This window comes from Petaurus breviceps, unplaced genomic scaffold, assembly GCF_028583685.1.
Source record: "Petaurus breviceps papuanus isolate PSGF00001 unplaced genomic scaffold, PetGlider_PUasm1.0 214, whole genome shotgun sequence".
Lineage (NCBI taxonomy): Eukaryota > Metazoa > Chordata > Mammalia > Diprotodontia > Petauridae > Petaurus > Petaurus breviceps.
Genome location: NW_027185863.1, coordinates 709,082 through 735,535, shown reverse-complemented (window position 1 = coordinate 735,535; position 26,454 = coordinate 709,082).

Genomic DNA, 26,454 nt, shown 5'->3' with positions numbered 1-26,454 from the left:
GGCCAGGTGGCTCAGCGAGTAAGAGCACTGGTTCCAGTGTCAGGATGACCTGGATCAAATCCGGGATCAGATACTCAGCACCACACCCAGAAATAACTGGCCATGTAACCTTGAGGAAGTTACTTAACCCCGATTGCTTTTAAAAATATATAAAATAAATGTTTTAGCTTTATTCCCCATATAGAGAGCCTGATATATTTTGTGATTAATAACCACTTCAGCATATTTATAATTGCCTTAGGCATTGTGAATATTGCATTGCTGATACACCCCTCCAGGAGAATATTAAGTGTTTGAAAAGCCTGTGGAAGTGGGCATGTCTCTGAAGATAAAAGTCACCTCTGATTGGCTAACAATGAAAGAGGGAGGGTGGACACATTAATAAGGAGCTAGGAAAAAAATTCTTCATCTCTTCCTGCAGAGAATGTGAATGAGACTCAGCTGCCTCCAGAAATCTGAACAAAAGAACCCATCTTTACCCAGACCTTGCTGTTAGTTTTCTCTTTTTCAAGCTACATCACACCAAAGTCTAATGGAAGATTTCAAGGACAGACAGGGGCTTATTTACTAAGGGCAACATCTTGCTTAGACTGGATTCTGTTTATAAGGATTCCTATTTGTATAGAGTCCTACCCAAGATCAAAAAAGTTGTAACTTGGGGATTTAGGCAATCTCACCTATCAAGAATGTCTTTTAGAGATTGGCTTAATAAGCTACAGGCGTTGATTTCTGAATGAAGAAATAGAAAGGGAAAACCTTAGCCCTAATTTGATCATTGTTTATTAATATAAGAGATAAATAATCATTGTTCTCAGTTTAGTGACTTACAGGTAATACAGGTAATAAAGTAGCAGAGCCAAGATTGAACTTAGCATATTCTGACTCCAAATCCAGTATTGCTTATGTTGTACCATGGAACCCTATAAATCATGTGTGTGTGTACGTGTGTGTATGTATATAGAGGGTGCACTTTAAAAAAATGTGTGCATGTATGTGTGAGTGTATACACACATATGCATATATATACATACACATACACACATATATAAAAGAAAATATGAGATGCACATGTATATTTTATATAAATAATATAGCCATTTTATTAATATTACTTAAATATTAAAAATATAAGTATCTTCTCTTTTGTTATCCATATACCTACACATATACATGAGTATATGTAGAGAAGCTATATGGTTTATATATAGACTATAAGCATCTACATAAACAAACACCTAGAAATATATGTGTACATTCATATGCACATATATACACACATGTTCTAGACTAAAAAGTATTCTTAGGATTCCTGAGTAACCAGTTTATCAATGCATTCAATAAGTGTAGCGAACAGATATATTATTCCTGAATTCTCCCTAAAATCCAGCTACTGAAATAACAGAAAACTGAGTATCTCAGATCCAGCAAATACAAAGAATAAGGGGAAATTTCTGTTCACTTGAAGCAGGTGTGATATATTAGTTTCAAGCAGCAACCACAAGTACACAAAATGCAGGTCAGTTTTCCTACTAGAGGAGATGAAAGAATGACAGGAAAACTTACTTCTCTGCCCTACACATTATCAATGGAAATGGCATGCTTCAAAGAGAAGAGGAAGGAAAGGATTCACCTGTGCAGGGAGAGGAGAATGTTAACTAATGGAAGGATGTTAGGAAGGGCAAAAGAATGGAAAAAAGAAGGATGGAAAGGAAAACAGATCATTAAACCTTTAAAGCCTGTCCTGAACATTATTTTTCTCCATATAGATGGAGATAGATCATATGAGAAGGGAACAATTTCTCATACACTAAGATATCAAACTCCAGAGCTGGCTCCAAGAAAGATGCCATTATTGATGACCTGAACAATGAGAAGATACTTTTAACCATTTCAACACAATCTCTATTTAGGATAGGATAGAGAGACTTCAGGGACTTATCACATTTAACGTCTATGACCAATTAGTTTTGATTCACATAAGGACAAATGGTCTATCCAGAAAAACTCTAGGAAAGGCTGATAAATATAATCAAGAAATTTATAACTTTGGTGGCATTGAAAATGTTTTAATGACTACTGACAAGTGAAATAGGGACCATTAGAAGAGAAAGTCAAATGTGGGGAGCAAAGATATGATTATGGAAGCAACATCATAAAACAGGATTTGGATTTCAGCTTGAATTATAAAAATGATGGGTTTTTGGCTAGCAATATAATATATCCAAAAGAGATTTTAAAATAGTATTTCTCTCGAAATATGAATCTGATCAATTTAAATAACATATAGAATAGCATGCATGTTAAAAAAAAATCTGTAGGTAACAAGTAATAGGTGAAAAGATCACAAAAATAACAACTACTACAACTATTTCTCATGTTCTCAGATTTCTATACTCAAATATCTATTATAAAAAATGAACAATATTTATTTTTCCTCCCAACAGTTCTGTGAAGGAGTACCTCAGATTGGTTCAAATGACAAAAAAGGAAAATGACAAATGTTGGAAAGGATGTGGAAAAATTAGGACACTAATGCTCTGTTGGTGGAGTTGTGAACCAATCTGACCATTTTGGAGGACAATTTGGAACTCTTCCCAAAGGGTTAAAAAAAAGTGCATACTTTTGACCCAGTAATACCACTACCAAGTCAGTATCCCAAAGAGATAAAAGAAAAAGAAAAGGGACATGTACAAAAATATTTATGGAAACTCTTTTTATAGTAGCAAGAAGTTGGAAATGGAGTAGATATTCATTAATTAGTGAATGGCTGAAGAAGATGTATTTGTGATGGGATACTGTGTTTCTATAAAAAATGATGAGAAGGATGGTTTCAGAAAAACTTGGGAAGACATAAGAAGACTTATAAATTATTAAGCAAGTTACATGAACTAATTCAAAATGAAGTGGGCAGAAGTAGGAGACTATTGTACCAAGTAATATAAATATTGTAATGTTGATCAACAATAAAAAACTTGGACTCATGATGAAAAATGCTATCAATCTCCAGAGGGAGGACTCATGAACTCACTGCAAACTGAAGTACCATTTTCCCCCTCCATTTTCCTTTAGGAACAAAACAAAACATGACTAATATAAAAAGATATTTTGTGTGATTTTCATATGTGTAATTGATATCTTAGCTGACTTCTCAATGGATAGAGGAGAGGCACAAGAGAAAGAGGATTTGGAATTCAATTTTTTAAGTTAAGAAAATAAATAATTTGAAAGAAAAAAATATATAACAAAAAAGATACAATTATATGACAACACACAGAAACTAATGCCCCCCCCCCCAAAATAACATTATAGTTTCAATGGGAGAATTGGGACTTCATCTGTGAGTTCATTAGCTTAGGGAACTCTTCCTTAAAGAAACTAGTTCTATCAATGCATATAAGCATAGTTTTGCAATTTATAATCTTAGCTAGTTGTCCAGAGAGGGCTGAGAAGTTCAAGGATTTGTGTACCTTAATTGGGACTTCTTCTTCAGCATGGAGCCAAGATGGTAGAGCAGAGGAAACACTGAGTAGAGCTCTCCTAACATTTCTCTCTAACCAATTAACACCTCAAATAAAATTATGGAGTGGCAGAACTAACAAAAAGTCAGAAAGAAACTTTCAGCCTTCACAAACTTAAGAGTTCAGGAAAAGAAATCTGTAACAGGTTGGTGACAGTTGTTCCAGAGCCCACATTCCAAGGGGTAGTGACAAAGGCAGCAACAGCTTCAGGAGCTTTCAAACTAGAGATAAGTGTACCTGGTGAATGATTACAGAGATTATAGGGGATCCCTGTGCTTATACTAGACTTAGAACCAAATGCTGATTTGCAAGTAAATTGGCTATAGTTACTTCAGGGTCATAGTTCAAGAGCAGAGAAGAAGACTTCTGGGGTCAAGAAAGAGTTGAAGCCTTTAGGGTAAATATCACTTCCAGTCCCAAGGGATCAGGAACCCTGAGGTACAGTATCACTTCTGGTCCAAAAGAACAGAGGTCCTGAGAAAATACATTGATTTTAATCCCAAGGGGTCAGAGGCCCTTGCTGGGTAAATCCAGATACAAATGAGGTGAGCCATGACCTCACCTAATATGCTGACAGGGAAAGTCAAGACACAAACTCAGAAGAAGATAATGAAGTCAAAACAGCTACAAATAAAGCTTGAAGGAAATAATTTTTAAAAATCATTATTAATGGGGCGGCCAGGTAGCGCAATGAGTAAGAGCACCGACCCCAGAGTCAGGATGACCTGGGATTGAATCCGGGCTCGGACACTTAGCACCCACCCAGAAACACCTGGCCATGTAACCTTGAGCAAGATACTTAACCCCAATTGCTTAAAAAAAATATATTATTAGTGAGGCAGCTAGGTGGCACAGTGAATAGTAGACCAGCCCTGGAGTCAGGAGGACCTGAGTTCAAATCTGGCTTCAGATTTAATACTTACTAGCTGTGTGACCTTGGACAAGTCACTTTACCCTAATTGCCCTGCCTTCCCCCCTCAAAAAAAGACAAAAATAATAATTATTAGGAAAACTATCATCACAATTGACCATATCAATAACAAAAACAAACCAAAAATTGTAAGCATCAATAGATTCAGAAAACACTTTTGACAAAATACAACACTATTAAAAACACTAGAAAGCATAGGAATCAATGGAACCTTTCTTGAAATCATTAGTGTTATCTATCAAATTACAGGAGCAAGCATTACCTGTAATAGGGTTTAACTTGAAGTCTTCCCAGTAAGAACAGGGGTGAAGCAAGGATGTCCCTTATCACCATTATTATTCAGTATTGTGGTAGAAATGGTAACTGGAGCAATAAGACAAGAACAGAAATTAAAGGTATAAAAATTAGGCAATGAGGAAATAAAACTATTATTCTTTATAGATATGACAGTAAACTTATAGAATACTAGTGAATTAACTAAAAAATTAGTTGATTTTTTAATGACTTTAGCAGAATTCTAGGTTAGAAAATAAACCTACATAAATCAGCATTTATATATACAACAATCAAACCCCAACAGCAAGAGATAGAAAGAGGAATATAAAATAACTGCAGACAATATAAAATATTTGGGATTCTGCTTGCCAAGACAAACCCACAATCTATAGGAACACAATTACAAAGCACATTTCACACAAATAAAGACAGCTCTAAATGGAGAAATATAAACTGCTAATGGGTAGGCTGAGCCAATATAATAAAATGGCAATTCTACATAAGTTAATTTACTTACTCAGTACCATATAAATCAAAATACAAAACAATTATTTTATGGAAGTAGAAAAATAATTTAAGAACTTCTCTGGAAGAAGGAAAGGTAAAGAATATCAAGAGAACCAATGAAAAAAAAATATGAAGGGTGGTGGTCTAGCAGTACCAGATTTCAAACTATATTACAAATTGGCAATCATTAAAACAATTTGGTACTGGCTAAGAAATAAATGGATCAGTGGAATGGATTTAGTACACACTACACTGTAATAATTGGCCTTAGTAATCTAGTGTTTGATAAACCCAAAGATCGAAGTTTGCAATTCAATTTAAAAAATTGCTGGGAAAACTGTAAAGCAATTTGGAAGAAATTAGGCATAAACCAATGTCTCATAACTTATACCAAAATAAGGTCAAAATGGATAAATGATTTAGACATAAAGGGTTATATCATAATTAAATTAGGGGAGCATGGAAAAATATATCTATCAAATCTGGGAGGGGTTATGGAAATAATAGTTAATGAACTATGGATGGGACTGTGAACTAGCTTAATGATTCTGAAGAACAATTTGGAAAAGTTACAAATGGGCTATAAAAGTATATACCTTTAACCCAACAATGCTACTAGTAGATTTGTATCCCAAAGAGATAATATAAAAGGGAAAGGGCTTATTTATACAAAAATATTTGTAGCAGCTCTTTCTGAAAGACAAAGAAGTAGAAATTAAGGGGATCCTTATCTATTTGGAGAATGTTTGAAAAAGTTGTGGTATATGATTTTGATGGAATACTGTAGTGTGATAAGAAATGATGAACAGGATGATTTCAGAAAAATCTGGACTTATGTAGATACAAAGTGAAGTGAGGAGAACCAGAAGGATGTCGTGCATGATAAAAGCAAAATTGTAATGATTATCAACTATGAAAGACTCTTAGAAGGTTACTAGTAAATCTGTTGTGCCTTGCTGAGAGTGGAGCACAGCCCAGTGCAGGTTGCACCAGCTCATAACAGTCCCCATCAAACCATGATCAAGCTTTGGTAGCCATTGAATCAACACTGGCAGTGGATGCTTCTGGGTATAAATTGATAAATTAACACAAGGAAAAATACTCAGTTCTTTCATTGCTAATTTTTTCTACCATTCAGATCAATGTTCAGATTGTTAAAAACAAAATTTTTATCAGGCACCTGAAACCAGTGATAAGTGAGGAGATGTTTAGAAATAACCTAGATTCACTCAATGATTTAAAATCACTATGTTTGGACAAACTTTATCCCAGAAATTGTAAGAAACTGTCAGCTGGGATTGCTGAGTTGCTCTCTGTAATCTCTGAAAGATCACCGACTACCTAGAAAGCATTGCAGAAAGAAAAATAATGCTTTAGTAGAAAGACTTCTATACCTTGAAATCAGACTATGTCAATTTGAATCTTGTCTCTTTCACTTCCTCTGTATGTGCTCTTAGGAAAATTATCTTCTCTCTGGATTTAATTTATGAAGCAGAAAAAAAAGTTGCTGAACTGGATGATTTTTAAGGTCTCTTCTAGCTCAAAAATTCTATTATTAGAAGCAGATAAATGTGTTTCTTAATTTAAATCAAGAGAAGAGTTCATATTCTTAAAATCATAAAAAAAATTATAAATATTACCATAGTGACTTTACTTTCCATTCTTGACAAAATTGAATTGAATTGAATTAAATTGAAAGGAATAGTTTGTTAACACTAAAAAAATAAACAGGATTGGTGTGGCTAGGTGGCACAGTGAATAGAGCACCTACCCTGGAGTCAGGAGGACCTGAGTTCAAATCCAGCCTCAGACACTTAACACAAAAACTAGCCATGTGACCTTGGGCAAGTCACTTAATCCCAATTGCCCTCCAAAAAAAGTTTACATAAACAGGATTTAGCAAATCCCAGTTTAGTTTATGAAAAGCAAGCTAATTCAGGCTGAACTCATTTTCTTTTTTGACAGATTAGATAGCAGATGAGTAGAATGTCATAGACACTGTATGTCAGCATTTTAGAAAGACAAAGTCCTTGATGATATTTCTGTTGATAAGATGGATATAGGACTTAATTGATAGATCAATTAAATGGATTGCTAATGCTAGGAATTGTTGGATATGGTACATAGTGACTCTCCATTGATCTATATCAACTTGGAAAGAGTAGAGATCTATAGTGATCTTTATTTGGTCCTGCTCTATTCAGCAACTCTTTTCAATGACTGGTGAAAGCATAAATACAACACTTAATATATTTACAAGTAACAAATAGGGATACATGACCTTTCAGATAACACATTTATGATGCCCAAAGATATCAATAGGCTAGAAAAATGGGCCACATTGAATATTACTTAAATTTTGGATGGACAAAAATGAGTTAAAATGGTTAACTGCAATTATGCTCAAAGGGCTATAAATAATTTCATACCCTTTGACCCAGTAATACCACTTCTAGGGTTGTATCCCAAAGAGATCATAGAAGTGGGAAAAATACCCATATGTACAAAAATATTTATAGCAGCTCTTTTTGTGGTGACAAAGAATTGGAAATTAAGGGGGTGCCCATCAATTGGGGAATGGCTGAACAAGTTGTGGTATATGCATGTTATGGAATACTATTGTGCTATAACAAACGAGGAGCAGACGATCTTCATATTTACCTGGAGAGGCTTATACAAACTGATGCTGAGTGAGAATAGTAGAACCAGGAGAAATTTGTACACAATTACAGACACAATGTATGTGTGACGACCAACTTTGAGAGACTGGACTCTTCTCAGCAATCCAGGGTTATAAGTCAGCCCCCAAAAACTCATGATGGGGAGAGATGTCTACATCCAGAGAAAGAGCAGAGTTTGAACCCAGACTGAAGAAAACTACCTACTCTTTTTCTTTTACATGTTTGGTTTTGTTTCCTCTTTCCCATAGTTCATTCCATCTGATACAATGCTTCTTTATAACTTGAATAATGCCTAATATGAAAGTACCAGCAGATACTATACTTGATTGTATGCTGCCATGTTGGTGGGGGGGGGAGAGGGAGAGAAAATTTGAAACTCAAGGAATCGTGGGAATGAGTCTTGTAAACTAAAAGTAAACAAATTAATAAAGACCAAAAAAAATTTTTTTTAATGGTTAATTGCAAGTGAAGATGATGTGGGAAGAGGTGGTTAGAGAAGTCAACAAGTGAAAGAATACTCCAAGTTTTACTGGACTGAAATGTCAAAATTAACTAATACTATGATATGAAGACAAAAAAAAAATCTTTGTTTTAGGCAAGGGTAGGAAGCTTGTGATCCTGAGGCCGCATCTGGCCCTCTAGGTCCTTATTTACAATCCTATTTGTTCTGTGAAGTTTGGATTCATTCAAAGGGCTGCACTTGAGGACCTATAGAACCATATATGGCCTCAAGGCTGCAGGTTTCCCACCCACGGTATAGATCAAAATAAGTGTAGCTAGGTAGTACAGTGGATAAAGCATTGAGCTTAGAATCAGGAAATGCTAACTTCATAAGTTCAAATCGAGCCTCAGAACTGTTTGACCCTTGCCAAATCACCTACCCCTGTTTGCCTCAGTTTCCTCATCTGTAAAATTATCTGGAGAAGGAATTGGCAGACCACTCCAGTATCTTAGCCAAGAAAACTCTGAATTGGATCATGAAGAGTTGAATACACTGAAATGACTGAACAACAACAATAAAGATCAAAAGAAGCATGGCATCATGATTGGTGATAGTTTCATCAATTCTCCTCCAATCATATCATGCCATTTTCAGTTTTGAGCACTACTATTTAAGAAGAACATTAACAAGCTACAATGTGTGCCAAAGGAGATGCCAGGAGGAAAAGTGTCTTTAAGGCCATTACATATGAAAATTATTTGAAGGACCTAATGTTGTTAACTTGGAAAAGAGAAGACTGAAATGCCATGATAACTGTCAAACAATACGTGAAGGTATTTCACAAGGAATAATGATTCGATTTTTTTTCAGTTTGTCTTCAGAAAACAGAACTAGGAAGAATGGGTGGAGATGTTAGAAAGCCAGACCAGCTTAATGGGAGGGTTGGAATCTTAAAAATTAGATTTGCCACAAGGTAGAATGAACTGCCTCAGAAAATGAGTTCCCCATTACAACTTGTGACAACTTGTCTAGAATGCCTTGTAGGATTCCCTTGTTCAGGTAGGAAATCAACTAGATGATCTCTGAGGTCCTTCCATTCTTTCCTCCTATAAGATTCTGTAGATGATTGAATATGTTTACAATGTTAGAAAGACAGGCATTTTACTGTGATGTTTATGCTTTCAATTGATTTAATTTAACTTACTGTTGTCAGTCAGTCAATAAATATTTATTAAGTGCCTTTTATTACATGTTAGGAACCGTGCAAAGCATTGGAGATACAAAGAAAAATGAAAGTCCCTGTTTTCAAGGAGCTCTCCGTCTAATGGGGGGAGACAACAGGAAAAAAAATGGAAATGAACAACAGAGGGAAGGCCCCATAACTAAGGATTTTTTCTATTGAATGTGGAATTATAGCTAGGGTTTGAAGAAAGTTAGGATATTATACCTTTTTGAAATTATTGTCCCCATTTAATAGTTCAGATAACTGAGTCAGAGAGGGGTTAAGTAACTTGCCTAGGGTCCAACGGCTAGTAAGTGTCCAAAACTGGACTTGAATTCAAGTCTTCCTGCCTGCAGGTCCAGAATTCTATCTATTCCACTATATAGCTGCCCTTTCTCTGAAAGGATGGTCTGACAAAGTAACAAATTCCTCCAGATTAAGTCCATCATAAGATCTACTTCTTTTATTGCAGGCATAAAGCTCTTCCTTTATGGGAATGCATTTCAAAAGAACTTTTCCTCCTTATTGTTTTGAGAATTCCTTGTTATATTTTCGGTTTTAACCACTCATTTCTCCTACCTGTTCCATTCTCCTATTGGTGATAAGAGGTGGTAGCAGTTATCATTCTAATAAAAGCACACCACACATTTGCCTTTGTCTTGTACACACACACACACACACACACACACACACACTTTCCCCATATGTATTTTTGTCTCTGAAAAACATCTTGATTCATCTATGGAACATGACAGACTTTAGTTCATGCATATTTTTGTAATGATTTACTACTTTTACTTCTCTTATTTCTTGAAATTCTTTTTTATATCTTTATGTCCTTGCATACTTTTTATCTCATGATGAGGGATAGTAGGGGCTGATGAAGTATGGTGTTAAGGGATTTTAAGTATTAACACACTCTGAAAAGAATCCATAAGAATTTTGCCTTAAAATTCTGTTTTATTATGTTTTTCCTATGGATGTAGGTACAATTATTTTACATCTGCCCCATAATTCTTCTTTGGGATTTTTCTTGAGAATTAGTGGGAAATAGAGAAATCCTCTAGTCTATGCAATATTGTTCTACAGGCAACAATCTTCCTTTCATAAATCTTTTTCCCCCTCCTTTCATCTAATAGTTATTACCATAACCTGGGACCCCCTGAAGACACAGCCTCCTTGAACACCCTTACCTGCACTGGTTGTACTTTCACTCATGCCCTTCAGTTCACTGATTGAGGCAGGGGAGCATGTTGCTACTTTCAGGTTCTTTTTCTTCCTTCATCACTCTCCTCATGTGTTGATCACAATATTCATATCTACCAGCCAATCAAAATCTTGGTCCTTGTTTATAGGCATCCACATCACCTCCTTGTCTTCCTCAATAAGTTTGGTACATGGCTCGCAATTCTTCTCTCCTCCTACCTTCTGCCTTCATATTAGGGGACTTCTACATACATGTCAACTATCCCTTAAACACCCTAATCACTCATCTCTTAAACCTACTCACTTCCCATGACCTACTCCTTTACCACATATGAAGATCATATAGCTGATTCTCCTATCACCTACCAATGTGCCATGTCCATATACAAGAATTCCAAAATCCACTAATCTGAACATAACCCATTGACTTTTCACTTCTTCCACTGCCTTCCTTTATCAAACCCTACTCTTCAAACCTCTATCAAACCTCTAATTCCTTGATTCCTCAATTCTTTCCCAGATATCTTCCTTTCACTAGCAATTTTTCTCCTTTTTTATCCATCTTAACCCATTGGTGAACTAAATCAATACCACATTGTCCTCTTCTCTTGAACTCCTAGATTCATTATTATTTTACCAAATACACCCTGCCAAGATCATTTCTGCCATTTTCCAGCTTCCTTTCTACATAGATGCTGCGGAATGAAGGTAAAGAAAATCACATAATTGTTCTGAGTCTACAACAAATTTATGTTGTACAACCTCAACTGGGCCCTCACTGCTGCTGGGTAATCCTATTATTCTTCCTTTAGCAATTCATTATCCTACTCTCCATAGCAGTTCTTCCAAACTTTACAGCCCTCCTTTAAAACTTCCCATTGTTCCTCTTCTGCTACCCTTTCATTTGAGAACCTTGCATCATATTTTTCAGAAAAAAAAATTTTTGAATCCATTCCCTGACAACTCCCTATTCATTCCTCTTCTTCATCTCATATTACTCATATGAGTTCCACCACTATCTTCTTCTTCACCTTTATCTCACATGATGGGGTAGCCTTAATCTTTACCAAGGATAACCCTTTTAATTGCTCAAGATATACCACTGCTTCCCATCTCTTCCAAGAGATTGTTTATCCCCGCTCTATCACTTATTTTCTTTTATAAATTTTTCTACTTCGATTTTTTTCTTTTTTTAAGCATTCTTTCTTTGTTAAATTTTGAGTTTTAAAGTTTTTCTTCCTCTTACCCACTTAATGAGAAGGAAAAGAACATGATAACAATTGAACATGCAAAATTATGCAAAATATGTCCATATTAGCCATATCACAAAACAAAATAATATTAGGGTACTTCTATGTACATATCAACTTTTTTTTCCTCAATTGACTTCACATCAATTTATATAGGTCTTTCCATGTTTTTATTTTGTTTTGTTCAGAAAATAGATCCTCAAATTTCTAAGCACGATAGTACTCCTTGATTTCCAATTCTTTGTCACTGAAAAAAGCTGCTATAGATATTTTTGTACATGTATGTTCTTTTCCCTTTTCTTTGGTCTCCTTGAGATATAGACTTAGTGTTGGTACTGCTGGGTCAAAGAGTATCCACAGTTACATAGTCCTTAGGTTATAGTTCTAGATTGTTCTCCAGAAGTGTTGGACCAGTTCACTACTGCAACAGTAGTTCATTAGTGTACCTATTTTCCCTCATAACTTTCAGCATTTAGCATTTTCTGAAAGGTGCTAGGTATCTTAAAGTTGTTTTAATTTACTTTTCTCAAAACAATTGTGATTTAGATGATTTTTAAAAATGAAAACTGCCTCTTCTTATCCTTTTACAATTCATCAATTGGAGACTAGATCTTTTATAAATTCAATACATTCCCTTATCTATCTATCTATCTATCTATCTATCTATCTATCTATCTATCTATCTATCTATCTATCTTTCTATCTATCTATCTTTCTATCTATCCATTAATTAATTAATCTATTTACTTATTTCCACACTTAATATTATTTTTCCAATTACATGTTAAGTATAGTTTTCAAATTCACTTTTGTAAGATTTTGATTTCCAAATTTTTTCCTCCCTCACCAAACCTTACCCCAATAGAGCAAATAATCTGATATAGCATGTACATGTACAATCATATTAAATATATTCCTATGTTAGTCATATAGTGAAAGAAGAATCAGAATAAAAAGGGGAAATCATCAGAAAGAAAAGCAAAATAAAACAAAGTGAAAATAGTATGCTTCAATCTGCATTCATACTATATAGTTATTTCTCTGAATGTGAATAGCGTTTTCTATCATGAGACTTTTGTAATTGTCTTAGATCATTGTATTGCTGAGAAGAGCTAAGTCTATCACACTTGATCATTGCACAATGTTACTATAACTGTGCACAATATTCTGGTTCTGCTCACTTCACTCAGCATCTGTTCATGTAAATCATTGCAGGTTTTTCTGAGTTCTACCTGCTCATCATTTCCCATGCCACAACTTGTTCACCCATTCCCCAATTGATGGGAATCCCCTCAGTTTCCAATATTTTGCCCCCACAAAAAAACTATAAATATGTTTGTACATGTGGGTCCTTTTAACTTTTTCGAGATATCTTTGGTACACAGACCTAATAGTGATATTCTTGGTTCAAAAGGTATGCACAGTTTTATAGTCTTTTGGATATAGTTCCAAATTGCTTTTCAGAATGGTTGGATCCATTTACAACTACAGCAATAAATGCATTAGTGTTCCAATTTTCTCACATCTTCTACCTTTATCAGTTTTTTGTTTTGTAATGGTAAGCAATCTGATAGGCATGATGTGTTACCTAAGAGTTGCTTTTATTTACATTTCTCTAATCAGTAGTGATTTAGGGCATTTTTATATGACTATAACAGCTTTAATTTCTTCATCCAAAAACTTCTTGTTCATATCCTTTTACCATTTATCAATTGGAGAATAGCTCTTATTTTTACAAATTTGACTCAGTTCTCTATATATTTAAGAGATGAGGTCTTTATCAGAGAAGCTTGCTTCATTTTTTCACAATTATGATTTTCCTTCCATCCCTTTATTGATTCCATTCCCTGTATCCTTATACTCTGTTCCTCCTCAAAAGTGTTTTTCTTCTATTGCTTTCTCCAATCCACCCTCCCTTCTATGAGCACAGACCCTCCCCTCCCCATCCACCCTTACCCTTTCTACTTTCCTGTAGAGTAAGATTATTTTTTACCCAATTGAGTCTGTATGTTATTACCTCCTTGAGCCAGTTCTGATGAGAGTAAGATTCAAGGATTCTCTGCCACCTTTCCCATCTTCCCTTTCACAGTAGTAACACTTTCTTGCCTCTTTTATGTGAAATAATTTATCCCATTCTACCACTCCCTTTTCCTTTCTCCCAAGACATTTCTCTCTCACCCTTTAATTTTTTTTAAGTATCATTCCATCATATTCAACTCACACCTGTGCATTCTGTTTACATATAATCTTTTTAACTGCCCTAATAATGAGAAAGTTCTTTAAGATACAGGTATCATCTTCCCATGTAGGAATATATCAATTTAACCGTATTGAGTCCCTTATGATTTCCCTTTCCTGTTTAGCTTTTTATGCTCCCCTTGTCTTATATTTGGTCACTATAGATTTAAATTTATTTTCTACCTCTCTAATTCGGCTTTCAAAATCTTTCTTGAGCTCCTCCAAGAATGCTTTTTGGGTTTGAGACCACTTCATATTTCCTTCTGTGGTCTCAGGTGTGAGTATAGAGTCCATGTTGTCCTCTGTATTTGGTTGTTCTTGCTCACTATAATAAGCTCTAATCGATTTTCTTGCCTTTCCCTTCTCCTTCTCAGTTTCCTTCTTTCCTATTGTGATTTCCTATTTCCTAATTTCTCAAGCTGGGAGCTAAGGCCCTGGTTGGTAACTTTGTGTGCTGTAGCCTCTGGGTGTCTAGACTGAGGCCAGGATTCTCAGTGTTTCTCCTCAGTTACCCTGAGGATCACAGAGTAACCTCTGTGTGTGTGTGGGAAGGGGGGGGTCTGGCCACTTCATATTTCTGCCTCTATGGTCCTGGGTTACAGCTCAGGCAGGCTCAACATCTGGTGGCTGGCAGCCCTAGTGTCTACAGAGTCCACTGGTGATGCTTAGGTCCACCTGGAATTGTGTTGTTAGTGCTTGCTGGCTCCACAACCCTGGGCTTTGGGAGTTCTTGCTGGTCAGGTGAGGTAGGGCTTGTGGGACGCCTCCTGCCTTTCACTTCAGACTACTTACTGCCTCAGTTACACCCCTTCTCTGTGACTCCTAATTCTAAGGATATTTCCACTATTTCAGGATTTTAATCTGGTTGGGACAATTATCTCTGGGTTTTATAGGTCAGGGAGGGGGAATCAGAGCAGCTAGAGTTTATTTTGCCATCTTGGCTTCTGGAAAATAAAGTAGGTGATTTTTAAACTTCCAGGTTGTGGGCTGATATCCACAGGGGAAGCTGTTGTCTCTGCTGCAGGCCCTGAGCTTTCTCTTACCCAGCTCCAAGGGATCCTCCCAAACCATGGCGAGACGCTAGTGAGACACTGGTGAGATGGCTGCCAATCGCCCTTGGGGTGGGTGAGTCTGCTGGCTGGGGCTGCTTCTTACTCTGCTGTAGTCTGCTCTCTAGTCTGCTCTGGTGCAGCCCCCTTATGCTCCCCCACCCAGACCCATGTGGTCACTTTCCTGGGCTGGATTCTGCCATTCTCCATCTCCCAGTGGATTCTGTCATTCTAAAATCCATTCAGATTCACTTTTTAAAGTTTAGTGACTGGATTCATGGAGGAGCTTAGAAAAGTTACTGCTTCTGTTCCGCTATCTTGGCTCCACCCTTAAATCTTATATTTGGAAGTCAAACTCTCTATTTGTCTCTGGTCTTTTCATCAAAAATTAATGAAAGTCCTCTATTTCACTGAACATCTATTATTTTACCTGAAGGATTATACTCAGTTTTGCTGGATAGGTGATTCTTGAATCTGTTTTCCAGTTCAGTCATATTTCTTTTTTATAATATTTATTTATTTAGTATTTAATTTTTCTCCAGTTACAAATACAAACAATTTTTAACATTTGTTTTCAAAACTTTGAGTCCCAAATTTTATCCCTTCCTCCCTCCCCACTACCCCTCATTGAGAAGGAAAACAATTCCATATAGGTTATATATGTGCAGTCATGCAAGACATATACACAATAGTCACGTTGTGAAAGAAAATGTGGGCAAAAAATCAAGAAAAATACAGAAACTTGCTTCAATTTTTTCATAGTTTCTATTGCTAACTGTATTTCTCTCCATCCTGTCCCCCAGCCCCATTTATTCTATTTTCTCTCTACTTTCACCCTATCACTCCTCAAAACTGTTTTGTTCTGAGTATCCCTTTCCCTAATCTGTCCTCCCTTCTATTCCCCCCTCATCCCCTTCCACTTCTATTTTTCTATACAATAAAATAGATTTCTATGCCTTATTCCCTGTGTATCTTATTCCCTCTTTGAGTCAATTCTGATGAGAATAAGGTTCAATCACTCCCCTAACCTTCCCCCTCCTCCCCTTCACTGAAAAAGCATTATCTTGCCTCTTTTAGGTGAGATAATTTACCCCATCCAACCCTTCCTTTTCTCTTTTTCCCAGCACATTTCTCTCTCACACCTTAATTCTCTGGTCCCAGATGGCTCTGGAGGAAAAAGTGAGGCTGGTCACTCTGCACAACCCTCCCTCCCTCAAATCAAAGTCAATTGCAAATCATGTCATCATCTCCCTGATGTTGTGGTCCTTATGGAGAACAAAGGACAAACCACAACCTGTGAGTAGTCTGAGCTTCCTGAATGTGGACCCAAGTGGCCAGTTCTCTTCCTTCTTCTCTTCTCCCCACCCTTTTACTCTCCTCTCCTCTCCTGTTCTTCCTTTACCTGAGAGTGTTCTACCAAAAGAAGGTAAATTTTGATGACCAAAAGCTACCTAGCTTCCTCGTAGTTTACTGGCTAAATTTCTTTCTCAAATACCAAGCCTTAAACCCAATTCACTCTGGATATCACATATTGTACAACAATAGGTCCCTGCCCAAGTACCACTTAATGGTTATAAACCTCCTAACTCAGAATGAATGTAAATTATTTAATTTAATTAAATATATATTAAATATAATTTAATTATTTAATAATGTAACTATTTCTCTTTTGGCCAGCAACCCTGAAGGTCTTCCCGTTTCAGTTTGATTATTGATGTTGTTGTTGTTTTTAAATTAAAGGGGCCATCCCTTGACTCACTTCACTGAATGGATGGCCTCACTCAAAGTGAGAATTTGAAATGACGTTTAGCTTAAAAGAGCTAAGGTCTTCCACTACATCCTGGGTCATCTCCAGTTCTCCTGATTGATACCTGGCCACTCAACCCAGATGGCTCTGCAGGAGAAAATGACTTTACATAGCCCCCCTTCTCAGATAAAAGTCAATTGGAAAGTCATATCATCATCTCCCTGATATTTTTGTCCTCTTCAAGAATGAGGGACATACCACAACCTGTGAGTAATATAAGTTGCCTGAATAGGAATACAGCTGGTCAGTTCCAGTTGAGCAACTCAACTCATTTTCTCCTCTCATTGTAATGATGAAGGAAAAAAATGACATCATTTAAGCAAACTCATAATAGGTATTAGTGTTTTGTTGGGGTTTTTTGTTTGTTTGTATGTTTGATTTTACTGATAAATTGCCTTGGTTGTGACGTTTATGTTGCAATAAATAGGAGGGAACAGTCATGTAAGACCTAAAAGAAGTTGTAGCAGAATGTGTCAGTGTTTCTTGCTGTAGTCCTCAAGGTGTTTCCTATGTGACCCTAGCTGCTGGTTTTCTGATTAAGTCACTGGTCAGAAACTTCAGTGACATATCTACATTTCATAATCTCACCCCCAGATGTAGGTACTTGGTCAACTTTTGCAATGTTTCAATATTCCTGCAAAAGTACATTAAAGAAGGTATTTATGCATATCTGATCATGCTAAATTGATCAATTCTCCATTCCTTGGAAGGTAGGCATTGCAATTTGACTCAATAGGCTAAAGTTCTACAATGAACCTATGATCTAAATAGATATTCTTTTGTGGGATATAGATCAAAGTCTATCCATGCCTACCCATTCTTTCCAACTCTATCCCATGTTCTCCAATGAATTCTCAAGCATCCTAATATACAGGGATCTTTCCTCATTTTCTCCTGATCTTAGGAAGCTACTAATGATATATTATGAACTATCAGTTACTTACCTCTCATCCTAGTCACATAACCAATCTCTCTTCATTTTTTGCTTACATATTCCTTTGATGTTAAACTCTTTCCTTCAAAAGGCAATAGATATTTTAATTTTAAAATACATACATATATTCATACACATGTCATTGCTTGAGGAATTAATTATAATGCTTGAAAAAAGGAATCTAAGAATTCTTTTTATTTCATTTGCTCAATGATGAACATTTGTGTCTACATTATGTCATGCATTGGTTTAGTTGATAGCCATAGAATACAACTGAATTTATAAAATGCATTTTTAAAGGAATTTAGTATGTGCAAAGCATTCTTTTTGACTTGGGATATGAAGACAAAAAGGAAAATTGTCTCGCATTTAAAAGGCTTACATTGTCAGTTGATGGTAATTTAAGCTTAGCCTATGACTCTTTTGGTAAACATTCTTCTTATTCCACTAATACCATTTTTCTAGAAACCCATTTAAAGAATGATTCACTTAACAAAGTCCCAAATATGTTAATGGGGCCCATTTCTTTTTTGGCCCTGGTGTTCTTTTTAAATCTTTAGGTTTATACATTTTCAGTGTTGGAAGAGATTTAAGGACACAAATTATTTTTACTGGAAGTATGAATCCCAATGACAATTTCTCAAGTGGTCTTTCAGTGTCTTTGTGAATAGTGCTTGTGATAAAGAGATCTCTCTTTTAAAGGGAAGCCCACACTAATATTAGACAGCTATTTATTAAGAAAGGGCAGCCAGATGGCATGCAGTAGATAGAGGTTTGGGCTTAGAAATCAGGAAGATTCATCTTCATAAGTTCAAATCCAGCTTCAGACACTAGTTGTGTAACCTTGGGCAAGTCACTTAACCCTGTTTGCCTTACTTCCTCATCTGTAAAATGAACTGGAGAAGGAAATGGCAAATCACTTGTTTCCTTGCCAAGAAAACCATAAAATGGATTCACAAAGAGTATAATATGACTGAAACAACTCAGCAACAACAAAAACAATGTATTAGGAAATTCTCCCCTATATTGAGTGGAAAACTATTATTCCATACCATTCACAAATTGGTTCTATTTCAACTCTTTTAAGCCAAGCTGAAATTAACAAAACCTTCTTTCGTTTGACAACCTTCCAAATACTTGGAGATAGTTCAACAATGCTCCCGATATTTCTGAGAAACAAGTACTAATTGAGCTCCTACTACATATCAGTGCCCATTTTATTTATGGAATGATAGGAAGGAAATACATGAGAAGACAGTAGAGAGTATTTTCAAGCAGTTGACAACTAATGTGGAAAGACAAGAGTCAGAACATGTAAAATTAGGAGAAAACAGTTGATCCTTTTCTAAATTGAAGTTCAAACTTCAATGCAATAGAAGCTCAGAGTGGGAAGGGTCTCACATGGGTTTGGACATTGATGAAAGTGTCCTTGGAGGAAGTGGAATAAAATAAAATCAAATTGATGGCAAAGTGTGCCATTGATCCAATATTTTATGATTGAAATCATAGGCAAAAAGAGACAAAATAATTCAGAAAATTCAAATTATTGGCCTTTTAGGAACCACAATATTTTGCCAACAAAGTAGGATATTATTAATCAAGTGAATCAATCTGAAAGTCAATTTAAGGTCCTCAAAAGGAGAGACTATGCCATTTTTGTCTTTGTAGTCGCAATGTCTGGCACACAACGGGCTAAGAAATTATTTCTAATCACAAATATGCCTCATTTTTAAGCAACAAATAAGATTCAGAGAATCTGCATGCATTCAAAATTTTTAAACCAATTTGTACTTTAACTGTGTTAGATAAGGGCCACCATTTATGGGAAATGTTTATCAAATGAAGAACTATCAGTCTTTTCCTCAACCAAAATCCCTGTGTTTTAATTAATTCAGTACTTCCAGATTCTGGGATTTCATCTGGGTGAAGATTTTGTCCACTAGTGTAGACTGCAATTTCTCCAAGCCTCTTCAGGCTTCAGGATTTATTGGACCATAAAATTTCCTTACCTGGTGACTAAGTTTCTGAATGCTCAGCTTCCTTGCTTGACATCTCCTGCCAACATTTGTATTTTTCTGACTTAGTCTTGCAACCAACTCCCAGAATTAAGTTCATGTTGCAATGAAGCATTGGCAGAGAGGTAATTAGCACAGGGAAAATGGGGGTGAGGTATACTCCCTCAATAGGAGGTTGTATTTGCTTCTCATGGTGACTGATGCCTCTGCATCCCATCTTGCTATCCTTTAGTGGTTCCTCTGCCCTCTAATCAACTCTTTCAGGGTCCCATTGTCATGGCTCCATCTTTCACGTTTTTGTGGTTTAAATCCAGGGATGCCAAAAACTGTTGAGGTGAGGTCTCTGCACACCCTAAAACTATTGTAGTTTCATGATGTGTGTGGCGGAACCATCTCAAAGAATTCAGAGTCAGACCACCTCTAATCCAAGTATAGGCATTTATTGAGATTGACACCTCTCATGAAACCAGCTAAAGTCCAACAGGAACCAGCAACTTTAGAGAAAGCAAGATGGATTTTTATAGGATAAAGATGCAATTACATAACAGAAATTTACATAGAATAGAAGAATATTATTAATATTTAAAAGGCAGGAGGAGTTTCTTTAGGGATTAGGTAATGGAGGAGGGGCTTGTTAAGGGATTCAGTAATGGAGGAGGGGTCCCATTTATGGTCTGGTGGTTAAACATTCTGGTCATTCTGCCCTACAACTGGCTAGCTATTGTGGTCCTGTATTGGGCTAGATGGATGATATGTTTGTGATTGAATACAAGAACACACCTGTTTCTGTGGGAATGGGTCTGGGGGCAGTGACCAGGTAGAGGCAGTAGCTAGGTTCCCATCACATGGACACAACTGTTGTTTCTGTGGGAACTAAGAGTTCAGCGATAGACCTGTACCAGTGAGCAGTGAGGCATATACAAAGAAATTAGGACATTGGGCAGAGGGCAGGGGAAGGGGCTAGGTAGGTGCAGTGGGCCTGCTGTTCAGTAGGGCCAGGCCTATAAGGAAGTTAGAATACTGGAGCTGGGGGCAGCTTTATTAGGATTCCATCACTGTGACCTTCCTTTTCACTCCTAACCAACCAGGGGGAAGATTATTTTATAGGATTTTATAGGCCACTCCCCCCTGGATTTGACTACATACAAATATGTATCATTTTCTGAGCTCTAACTACCAAAGTCCCCTAACCATTCATTCTATCCCCAAATAAATTTGTCCCACTTATGGTTGCATGCAGTTTTCTATATCAGTATTCAACTTTGGTGAAAGTTCTATCTATTAAATTTGTATTATTTGATATTGGGTCTTCTTGAAGCAAGGCATACCTGAAGAGTGACATTTTCCTAAGGCATAAGCAGGATCACAATGAGGGGGGGAGGGAGAAAAGGGGTAGGGTGGAGAGAAAAATCACTACTTGTCCTTGGAACTAGGTCATTTTCACATTCACTAATCAAGAGTAACTAAATTATCTCAGTGATCTAGGAGAATGTGTGTTTCCTACACACAAGTTGTTAAGTGAAGAATTAAAATTAGCTTCTCTACATATTTGTTTCCTCTACTTTGTTTTATGGATATAATATGATGCTGGCTTTGTATGTGTGTATGTGTGTGTTGTAACGTATCTGCTTTAGAACAGTAATAACTTTTAATTTTTCTTTTTTTAATTTACTAACTGCCCTGAACATATTCTGTGATTCCTTTAAAACCTAGGGGGACTGTGTAAAATGGTTTTGAAACCAAAAAAAAAAGTATGCTCTAGCCTGCTGAGTAAATATGAATTTCACAGTTAAATACATAAAATAATGATTACATCCAATGGTCATGAGGGACATGTTTTTAGGAGTACACTAATTAAACTACATCCTTCAGACAACGTGTTTCTACACTTACTAGAAATGAGGCATATCTGATTTGTCATTAAGTAATTATGAATGCTAATGCAAATCAAGCACCTTTCAAATGGGACTTCAGAATGGAGATTAATCATATATTATGCTTTCTGATCCTCCCACAGAAGGGTCACTTAAATAAAAACAACTAAGAAAAGAATGAGAGGCATTGTACCATTGTTAGTAGAAAGATGGGTTCAAAGTCAGACAGAACTGAATTCAAGTTTCACCTCTGTTCTATATTGGTTTTGTGAACTTAGCCAAGTCATTTAACTTTTTATCACCCTAGGCTGCTCTCTAATTCTACACATAGCAGAGAATTTGTTGACCTACATTGATATGAGAAGTTTCCCTATCTGGTAGCCTATTCCTTTGAAATTACAGGTCTAGGATCTACCCTTAGTAAAAGGAAAGAAGGAGATACCAAGAGACAGAGACATGTTATTCACTGAAATAATTGCAGTTTCTGTTCCGTTTTTCTTTCCATTTTAGTAAAAATGCAACTATGCTAGCAATCGCTTCAGCAGTAAAAAAGGAGGCTCAGATTGTAATTCTGTCACTCTGCGTTCATATTATAATTTATATTTCTCAGTTCTTTGTAGTGAGCCATGTTCCTATAAAATACCAAAGATAAAAGACACTAGTATACACAAAGTCAGGAAGAAGGTGAGTGAGAAATGGAAAAAGAACTGACCCTGGGACAGAAATGAAGAAAAACACTGAGTAACAATCTATGAGAATAAAGGAAAATGAAGCAAGTACAGGAATAAAGAAATGAGATTGGGGAAAAAAATCCCTGACTTGAAGAGACAAAGTGGTTAATAGAAATTAAATAAGAGCAGTATGGAGCTCAGGGTTGTCAGGAGTCTCTACATGTCATAAACTTGCATGATATAGGCATTAATAAAACTTTCAGGAAGAAACTTTTTGGGGGGTAAATGAAACTACAGGAAAAAAAGATTCATTGGGGAGAGTTATTTTATAGTTAGTTAATATATACATTTTTTAAACATTAGAAAGCTTTTAAGTATTAAAACCTGATTTATTCAAGATTTATACAAAGCAATCATCATAGAACTTATGCAAAAATGTGATGGATCTGTGATTTCCTCTGGGTTAATAATATCAGCTGGAACTCTCACTGTGTGGAAAGTCCCCACACTTATTCAGATTGCATTCAGTCTGTTATGTAAGCTTTTTGTTACGTAAATTGCTAGGGCATAGAGGGGTTAAGCTATTTTACCAGAGTCAAAAAGTTAGTAAGTATCAGGGATAAGATTTGATTTAATTTGATTTAATTCCAAATTATCTTTCCATTACAAAATTAAGGAATAGAGAAAAAATCTATCATATAATAAATCTGGCTTCACCCAAAGTTATCACCCACATATAAAAACCAAATATATAACAATTGTTCCTGTTATTAGAGGCTTTTAGTCAAGCCATTATTGTGATAATCATCAATAAAAATACATGCATATATATGTGTGTGCAGGTGTGTATCATATATGTGTGTTTGTGTCTCATTTATTAACTAGGTGTATTGTTAATGTATTTTTTGCTTAATGGAAAGGTCTTTCCCATCCATTAATAGACCCATGTGACCTCCTTGAGTCACATGGAAACCTGAGTCACATGAGTCTGTGGTGGAGGGAGCTTGCCAAACAGGTGGAGCAGGAAGGGTGGAGCAGAGCTGAGAGGAAGTTGGTCAGGGCAGTCAGAGCTGGGAGTGAGAGAAGTTAGAGCTGAGGGAGAGAAAGGAAACAGGCAGTGAGCTATGAGTATTCATTTGTGGGAAGGCCCTAGTAGGGTGAAGGCTTAAGGATGGCTTTGCCCCCTACATTGTTATTGTGTATAGATTTATTTTTTGATATTATGGATTTGGCTTTCTGGTGTTGGAATTTGACTTCCTGGTGTTTGAATAAATGTTTTGGTTCTGTCTTCCATTTGGAGACTCTGTTATAGTTTGTGATTCAGAATTACGCTGGCATATTTATAGCCACCATAGGCACTGTGAATATCGTGTTGGCACTACACTGGGTGACCCTGGAAAAATCACATTATCTTTCTGGGATGCTATCAGTTTCCCCATTTTTTAATAAAGCACTCCATTAAACACACACACACACACAAACACATGTACATGAAACTGACTGAAAAGTTGTGTGTGGTTGTGGTTTGTCCAATAAAGAACTTCAGGGAAATAATGACATGACTTATAATTGCCTTTGATTTGAGGGAGAAAGAGCTGTTCTAAATCACCAAACTCACTCTCTCCTCCAGAGCCATCTGAGTCCAATGGCCAGATCAGGAGGACTGGAGATGCCTCAGTATGCAATGGGAGACTTTGGCCTTTTTAAGCTAAGGTCTTTTCAGATTCTCACTTTGAATGAGGCCTCTTTAAGAAGTGTGTGAAGGGATAGCCTCTTTAATTTAAAAAAATATCAAACTGGGAGGGGAAGACTGTAAGGGTTCCTGACCAAAAGAGAAGCAGTTACTATTTACATGCGTTCTGAAGCAGGGACCTATTGTTGTTCAACCCATGAGACCTAGAGTGAATTGGATTTAAGCTTTGGTCTTTGAGAAAGAAATCTAGCCAGGTAGGAAAAGGAAAACACTAGCTTCTCTCTATAAATTTTCATTTAATTAATCATTCAATGAAGTTCAGAAAGAAGAAAAGCAAAAGAAAACAATCTCATTGAACTTTGCTTTCCTGTCTTTAAACAAGCAATCATCAGCCCAGACACACATGCACGCACGCATGCACGCACCATGCTAAAACCTCACTTGCCTTTCTACATGTTGAATCCAGTTAGGAAGAGAGATAATTTGCTCTTCTAGTCTCTAGGAGCTATGTTTCCAAGAATTAGATAGAATAAATGAACTTGTCTGCATTGCTTGAAAAAAGAACCTGGTAGGACGATACTTCATTGTCAGAGGTAAGGAAAACATTCATGAAATTTCCCTACTAATCTATTAGCAGTAAATGTAAGTTAATTTGCCTACTCATTACCTAGTAAATGCCTTTTTTTTTAACTCTGGATTTTTCTTTGTCCTCTTCCTAGTACAAGCAGTGAAGTTCCCTGAAGCAATGCACTGCAAATTAGGCTGCTCTCTTGTATATGCAAGTAACTGGCAGATGAGTTATGAAGAACAAAGTACTTGTTCCCAAACGTTCAAAAGTCCTTGTGTTTGTCCTTCGTTTTCAAAGAGGACCATGGCATTAGGAAATGATGACATAACTGAACTTTGATTGGAGGGAGGGAGGGAGGGCTGCTAGCTGGTGTGGTGGATAGAGCACTGTGCCTGGAGTCCAGAAAACTCATCTTTCTGAGTTAAAGTCTGGGCTTAGATACTTAGCAGCTTTGTGACACTAGGCAAGTCATTTAACCCTGTTTGCCTTAGTTTCCTCAACTGTAAACGAGCTAGTGAAGGAAATGGCAAACCCTTCAATGGTCCTTAATTTGGTGAAGGAAAATAGCCAATCACAGATTAGTACTGTGAAAGAATATGGTGTATTAGAATAATGAATCTGAATTGTTATCTACTTTTTAAATTCTCCAAAATACAGTACTTTCTACTTGAGTAACTCATAGTAATAAAAGATGACAATTCTATAGCTCTTTAAGGTTGGTATGCCTTTTTTATTACCTTACCTCATCTAGTCCTCATAAACCTATGATCTGGTACTTTAGATATTGTTATTATCATTTTACAGAAGACAGAGTGATTTCTAAAGAACCAGATAGTTAGCTAATGTCAGAAGTAGGATTCAAACTGAGGCCTCTACTGACTTTAAGTCTAACTAATGCTCTTTCTATAACACCATGCAAAATAATTCATAGGATAATATTATACAAATTATACTAAAATGTATACTGTATATGTCTTTCTTTTCATATTGAGTTAGTATTCAAACTCATAAGAGTGAGCAAATGAGTAAAATCACTTTATGGAAGGAGCCATGGTTTCCTTAAATTTATTGGTCTCTTAAATTTAAAATTTACTAAGGATCAGAGTGACCTCATTCCCTGCTTGGCAAGAGCTTTATTTATGTAAGCTAAGTATAACAATATTTACCCTGTTAAGAATTAAAACTCTTGGGGCGGCCAGGTAGCACAGCGAGTAAGAGCACTGGCTCCAGTGTCGGGATGACCTAGATCAAATCTGGGCTCAGACACTTAGCACCACATCCAGAAATAACTGGCCATGTAACCTTGAGCAAGTTACTTAACCCCGACTGCTTTAAAAAAAAAAAAGAATTAAAACTCTTAATATGATAATGAAATATGTTGACCTCACAGATCCCCTGAAAGTTTACTGGGGACATCAAGGGGATCATACTTAAAGAACCACCATTAAAATGGGAAAAGTACTAGGATTTAAGTGGAAAGACCTAGTACTGAGTCTGGACTCTTCCACTCACTACCTCACTACCCTGGGGCATGTTCTTTAACCTTGGCTTAATTTGTTTTTTTCATTTTAC